At 38.3% G+C, this 6,962-nt stretch overlaps 1 protein-coding gene across 2 annotated transcripts in view; it reads right to left on the bottom strand.

The window, feature by feature from the left end:
* The window catches only part of LOC101849032, a 56,450-nt gene extending 50,313 nt beyond the window's left edge, over positions 1–6,137 (bottom strand). Inside the window, exon 1 of one of the 2 annotated variants that reach the window (XM_005091736.3) lies at positions 6,029–6,137. The gene's annotated coding sequence lies outside the window, so the exon portion shown is untranslated. Of the gene's footprint in view, positions 1–2,961; positions 3,018–6,028 lie in introns of those variants that run through there. The other variant, XM_035973867.1, reaches the window with a different exon arrangement.
* Positions 6,138–6,962: the final 825 nt, after the last annotated feature.

Genomic DNA, 6,962 nt, shown 5'->3' on the forward strand with positions numbered 1-6,962 from the left:
AAGAGAGAGAGAGAGAGAGAGAGAGAGAGAGAGAGAGAGAGAGGGAGAGAGAGAGAGAGAGCAATCCACGCTGAAACAAAACGAACAACTTTGCGGATCGGGTTTTGGGAGGGTGGGAAGAGACTTAGTAAAAAGAAATATAAAAACAATTATAACAAAAACTATTATACCGACACTTTTAAAATCCTCTATTCGCTGACCACAACGCACAGCACAAGCTACGCCCAAACATCCTAATCCGGGTCACGTGTGAAGGCAAAAAGGGACAGGGGAAGTCAACCATTTCAGTCAATTCAAACGTTCCTTGCACAGAGGGCAAACAATTGTCACGGAACCAAACGGGGCGTGGGTTCAACACTATCCTCCCTCTCCCCTCTAAATAAAAAGGAGAGGGCGGGGGAGGGCGTTGGGCGTAGAAAGCTTGGGTAAACGTAGCCAACGCAGCTGACCACAGGTAAAACGAATAAGAACATAGGGATTCTGTATCCACCCCCAAATTAATACAAGCACGAGCGTATTTTTTCCAGATAATTTCTCTCTAACTCACCGTTTCAACGACCCCCTTCAACCTCATCCCCCTCTGCGCCATCCACTTCTTGACCCCCTCCCCCCTTCCACCCCCACATACTTTTTTTCTCCCCCTCTTGAAGTTGGGAGTCCCTCTCCTTAACTTCCAAGGGCCTCGCGGTAGACAAACATCCTCGGCATTTCTCGACACTGCGCAGAGTGTGCCCCAGTAACGGGCCCACAAGCTTAAAAACCCATTTCACTTCCCCTTTTCCGTAGTATTATACCTTCCTCTCAAATGAAAACACGGCCCGCCCCCTTTGGTGTTCAGTTCGATTGCGCTGTTTCATTTTAATTAAGTCTTCAGTCGTTGGTCTGCATACAGAGTGGGTTTGAACAGAATGGCCATTTACTCGTTATTTTTATTTCTTTCTCTTTTTTTTAAAATTCAGTTTTGAACAGAGAAATTGCTTTGACCCCAAAAGTCAGCTCTGCTCTCTAAGTAACGCTGCTCTCTTAGTAACGCCAGTCTTTTCTTTTCCCAAATAGCGTGCCCTTGAAAATGTCACTATTAAGTTAGGATTTTTTTCTTTTTTCGAACAGAAAATGTCTTCTCAAAAGGGAAGAAAGAATATCATAGCCGACTGTCTTCTTATATAAAGTTCAAAATAAGAACTGTTTGTATTATTGTAACATAGATTTGATATCTAACAAAAGAGCAAAAATGGGGGAGGGATCAGGAAGAATATAAACTAGCCAGATTTCCAGAGTAGTTTGTAACAATGACCATTGAGGAGAGAAAAATTACTTTCTAAAATAGCTTCTGAACTCAGGGACCTTCTCAGATTCAGTAAATTCAGTGTATATCCTAAATTCACTTCTCTAGACCATATTAGAAATCTGAAAGTTCACTATGAATTGAATCTAAAAGTTCCTTGACTTTGTGAAGAGGCAAGACTTGTGTGCAGTGTACAGAGAGGAGAAAAACCATTGACTTTTATAAGATGGTGTATGACAGAAGCGTCCTTTCTGTGAGAAGAAGGAGCTGAGCTTGTCAGCAGATGGCCTACTTTTAAAACATCAGTAGATGGTGAAAAGAGAACATTATAAAAGGGACAGGCTTGTGTTGCTAGAATAACAGGACGTTCCGAATACAAGGCAAACATAATGTTTGCTTGCCAGGTGCCTTTGACGCTATCCCAGGAAGTGGGGGATTATTAGCCTAAAATACCCTAGAAGTCGCTGAAGTGGTTAACTATCTCTATGCTTTAACTTTTAAACCCAGACACTAAACTATTGGGGTGATTAAATAACATATAAAATGACTGCAACTGAGGCAACATTAAAAGGCAACAAATACATTTAAAACAATTATCAATTATCAACACAAAAAAACGTTAACAAAAAACAGAAGAAACTGTTTATATTGCACAATGCAAGACATTGCACACTAGTGTTGCACACAATTTGTATATATAACTTGTGAGTTATCAATATTAACAAAAATCTAAAGTAGTACAAATTATATCGACAGCTTAATTTTATCTTAAAAACAAGATTTTCCAACACACCAATACAAAGGGAGGACTTCCGTAACGAGCGACCACGACATGAAACAAAGTAGAATAGAGAGTTATGGTTATGGTTAAGGTTTGGGTTAGGGGCAGAGGTAGGGTTAGGGTTAAAGGTAGGGGTTATGGGTCGGGCCAGGGGTTGGTCTCTTCTTTATATTGCGCCTGTTGGGGTGGTCGCTCATTACGGAAGTCCTTCCAATACAAAAGTAGCATTATCAAACTAGAAAATACATACAGCCCTGGATCGAGAACATATGAAATTTTAAAAGTACACACTGAAGGCCACAAAAAGAGTTTACCACAAAAATTAATATTTATAGGAAAGTCAACTAAATGTTCTGACATCAAAGAAAAAGTATCTCATACTAAATCATGACATTCACTCAAACCACAGTCTAATGATGGCTAAAAAAAGTTACATTATGTATGTATAATAAATTTGTTTAGATGGGTAGTAAAATAATAATGTATTATTATAATATTAAATTTCTCTAAAATATTGGGCATTTATACTCCGAGTGTGCATTATACTCATGGTTCCAACGGTAATAATTTAGCAATCCTTCCTGTTCATCTCTCACTCTTTCTCTCTCCAGTACATGCATGTTTGAAAACTGATAGATAGTCTCACTAAAACTTGCAACACACCAACAAGCAAACACATCGATGAAGACACACAACAACCATTTGTTTCATAAAGGCATCATGAACAAAAAAAATATCTACACTACAAGAACAAGATAATTTAATATGTTGGTCATTACACTTAAGTGACAATACTATTCAGACTCTCTCACGTAAAGCTACCAATCCCCTTCTTCATCAAAATTTGACATTATAGAGCATCCAAGCAGTGTTCCTTCATTCACACTTCACTTACCCCACTTCCTACCTCAGACTAATCAAAATCAGAATGTTTTCCTTGCAACTAACTGCATAAACACACACATGATGGACCCTTTAAAGTTAACCCCCCCCCCCCCCCAACTTTGTAGACCTTTATCAACTTTTTGGTCACTTACCCCCCTGAATGAAAGTGAAACCAAGAGCAAACCAGGCACTCAGACATTCATGTTTACCTTGTTACAATTTATCATTATTAGCCTGTTGGCCATCAATTTTAGATCTTGGCTCTTAAACTCTCTATAGGACCTGAGGGGAGGGTGAGCGTTTTTCATTAAAATGTGCATGATGTTAACCCCCCCAACTTTGTAGACCTTTATCTTATCAACTTATTGGTCACTTACCCCTGAATGAAAGTGAAACCAAGAGCAAACCAGGCACTCAGACATTCATGTTTACCTTGTTACAATTTATCATTATTAGCCTGTTGGCCATCATTTTTAGATCTTGGCTCTTAAACTCTCTATAGGACCTGAGGGGAGGGTGAGCGTTTTTCATTAAAATGTGCATGATGTTAACCCCCCCAACTTTGTAGACCTTTATCTTATCAACTTATTGGTCACTTACCCCTGAATGAAAGAGTAGAAAACAAGAGCAAACCAGGCACTTTGACATTCATGTTTACCTGGTTACAATTTAATTATTATTAGCCTATAGGCCACCATTTCTAGATCTTGGCTCTTTAAAACTCTATAGAGGACCTGAGGGGAGGGTGAGCATTTTTTATTAAAATGTGCATGTTTCAAGTCCATGGTTTTTTACCTTTTTTAATAAAATTTTGCACTGTGTGAATCACAGTAAACAAAGGTCAATTCATTAGTTTAGAAACCCATAAAAGTCATATAAACGCCTTGGACTTAGACAATTGGTATCAGTATCTTTGTATCAATCAACTAATCAACTGAGAACCCGGAGCACTTAAAGTGTAAAACAAGTGATGGATTTCTTACCAAGAAGCTATTCAGACTTGAGTCTGAATAGCCTCCCGTGGCTATTCGGACTCAAACTTCAATAAGGCATGCTGAAATTGACGTTTTTCATAATTATATTATCGATTTCAGTTTGACTTACTTTCTAAACTGATTCTTCTGCTGTCATTTTAATATTGTTTTTAAATTTTATGCATTTTTATTTGTCCCCAAGAAATGACAATTTTAATGACTGTACTAACATTTTTAGCTGATACCCCTGCTTCTGACTGTAGAAGGATTGTTGCTTGTCTAACACGGATATTGTTTTGTCCTAATTTAATTTGAACATCATGTAAAGTATGCTGTTGGGAAAGCTTTTCCTTTAGACCACTGTTACTTTGAATGACTGACTTTTGTTCCCTCTGGAAAGGTTTAAAAACATTTCTCTTCTTAACTTTTAACTGGACTTCCAACTGGTCAATGATTCTGTCTTTCTCGTCAAATGAACTGGGTTTAGTCTACCTCTATGACAAATCCTTTGTTTGTTCTGAAACTTTGATTATAAATTTTTTCACTGCCTTGAGCTCAGATTGGCGTTTTCCTGTTTTCCTTTTTTGAGTAACTAGTAGTAACTTAGTAGTTTAGTAGTACTTAGTAGTTAAGTTGTTCACCTTAGACGTCACAGTTATACTTTTCTTAATTTGTGTGGAAAATTTTGGCCAGATCGTAAAAACCCAGGAAGGCCAAGGTCGAATTGTCTGTCCGCTTGATTAGTTATGTTACAGTAGTAGCCTACACCTGGTGATTGCGAACGGGTATATTGGAGTTTGAGTCCAAATAGCCACGGGAGGCTATTCACTATTCAGACTCAAGTCCAAATAGCTGTTGCCAAATTCTTAACTGACGGCGTCGGATAGATCTACTTTCTTCACATTACAATTGTAAACCTTAGTCTGCCTTAGACTATGAATGAGCATTGGCCAGTTTGGTGAGGTGAAGTCTTGGATTTGGAAGATGAAAGCCTAAATTCTTACAAAACAAAAGTCCAATGTTTTAAACTCTGTGAAACCCCAAATTTTATTGGTCTCTTGGTCCACAAACTGGACTAAAAACCAACCAGTAGTAGGCCTAGGCCTAGATCTGAGCTATAGGACCCAGTCTTGCTCTGTTCAGATATAGATAGATAGATAGATAGATAGATAGATAGATAGATAGATAGATAGATAGATAGATTTTCTACATAGGGGGGGATCAAAACCCAACCTATGACTGAGATCTAGATCTAGATACAGTCTTTAATCTTTCAAGATTTCTCTATGGGGGGGGGGGGGGGGGCTACAAACCAAACAAGTACAGGAGTCGGAGAACAGAAGGATTTCCGTAACGAGCGACCACCCCATCAAACACAATAAAGAAGAGGCAGAGACCTAACCCTACCCCTACCCCTCCCTTACCCCTACCCCTACCCAAGCCCTCAATTCTGCTCTGTCTCATAGTGGTCGCTCGTTACAGAAGTCCTCCCCGGAGAACGATCAGTAGGCCTAAATCTAGAGATCTAATTTAGATCTAACAACAAACATGATCATTGATCATCATGGTGATCTCGACGGCTCGACAATCTAGAATCTGGAAATTATAGACTCTAGATCTAGATCTCTAATAGAATAAATAACATCGGTAAGGTGTCTAAGAAATGCCTCCTAAAAGTAAATTTAACAATAGATCTAGATCTAGATATATCTAGATTTCTAGATCTTCTAGATCTAGGCCTCGTTAACAACATTGCATTTCTTTAGTGATTTAGTGTAAAAATATTTCAACGCATCATAGGCTGGACCTAAGATCTAGACTCTAAATCAAGATTCTAGATCTAGCTCTGTTCGACGACCAAGCACTAGCCTAGAAACTAGATTTCAAACTAGATCTAGATCTAGATTTCTAGGCCTACGCAGTGACACAGGCATTACACAGGCTGACGCTGCTCTACACCACAACACCAGTGATTACCATTGATACCAACAAAAACAAACACTGCTATCGACACTGCATTCGCAAATCATTATACTGAGAGTGGTTTTAGGGACAGACAAGTAAACTATATTCTGAAATATTATTGTCAGTAAACTTACTCACCAATAAGAAAAATCACCGTTTTGTTGCAGCTGTTGAGCGAAAGGTATCCGAATTTCCTCACCCTCTGCCAAGGGTGTTCCTACATTCTTTGACTCATTTTCAGTGTCACCATCGACCTTTATTACCAGCTCTTTTTTTGAAAACCAGCCAAAATAAGTGACGATGACCAGTTTTACCAGCTGTTCTATATTTAAATACCGCCAAAAACCTGTATCAGGGTACGAGTTCACGAGAAATAATAAACCATGGCGTACGATAATTAAGTTTCTTATTTTAGAAAAAAATGCAGTTCTTTAAAAAGATAGATGAAAAAGGAAAGTGTAAGCTATTAAGAGGCGAGGGGGGGGGATTTTGACAAGTCTGTTGTTTTGCTTCATTTTGGTCTGCAGGAAAAATGTCATGGTTTCGATTATTTAAATACTATGTAGATCTACATGTATGGGTATTAGATCTACTGTGTGTAGCCTACGTTTCTATTGCATCCTTGGGGTTAAAATTTAATTTCACGGTAAATTTTATCTTTTTTTTCGGTGAGAGTCTTTATTTGCTGTAGATAATGTTTTTGCTTTGTCAAGTTGGATATTATGCCTACATTTATTTTCCCTTTGGAAAAGGTTTAAAGACAGTATCCATTTCTTTTGAAAAGGGATTGAATTTAGATTTTCAGATAAAAATTGGAGGTCAAAAAGGATTTTTTTTAAAAATGTTAATTTGTCGTTTGTTTCTATTATAATCCGCATGTAGGCTAATATAATAATTATCTAAACGGAAATCACTTTAATGAAAAAGTGCTACCACCCTCATCCCTGTCTTCGATACTTTGTCTGTCTGTCTGTCTGTCTGTCTGTCTGTCTGTCTATCTGTCTGTCTGTCTGTCTGTCTCTGTCTGTCTGTCTGTCTGTCTGTCCCTCGCCATCTCTCTCTCTCTCTCTCT

The sequence above is a fragment of the Aplysia californica genome, unplaced genomic scaffold (assembly GCF_000002075.1).
Source record: "Aplysia californica isolate F4 #8 unplaced genomic scaffold, AplCal3.0 scaffold00035, whole genome shotgun sequence".
NCBI lineage: Eukaryota > Metazoa > Mollusca > Gastropoda > Aplysiida > Aplysiidae > Aplysia > Aplysia californica.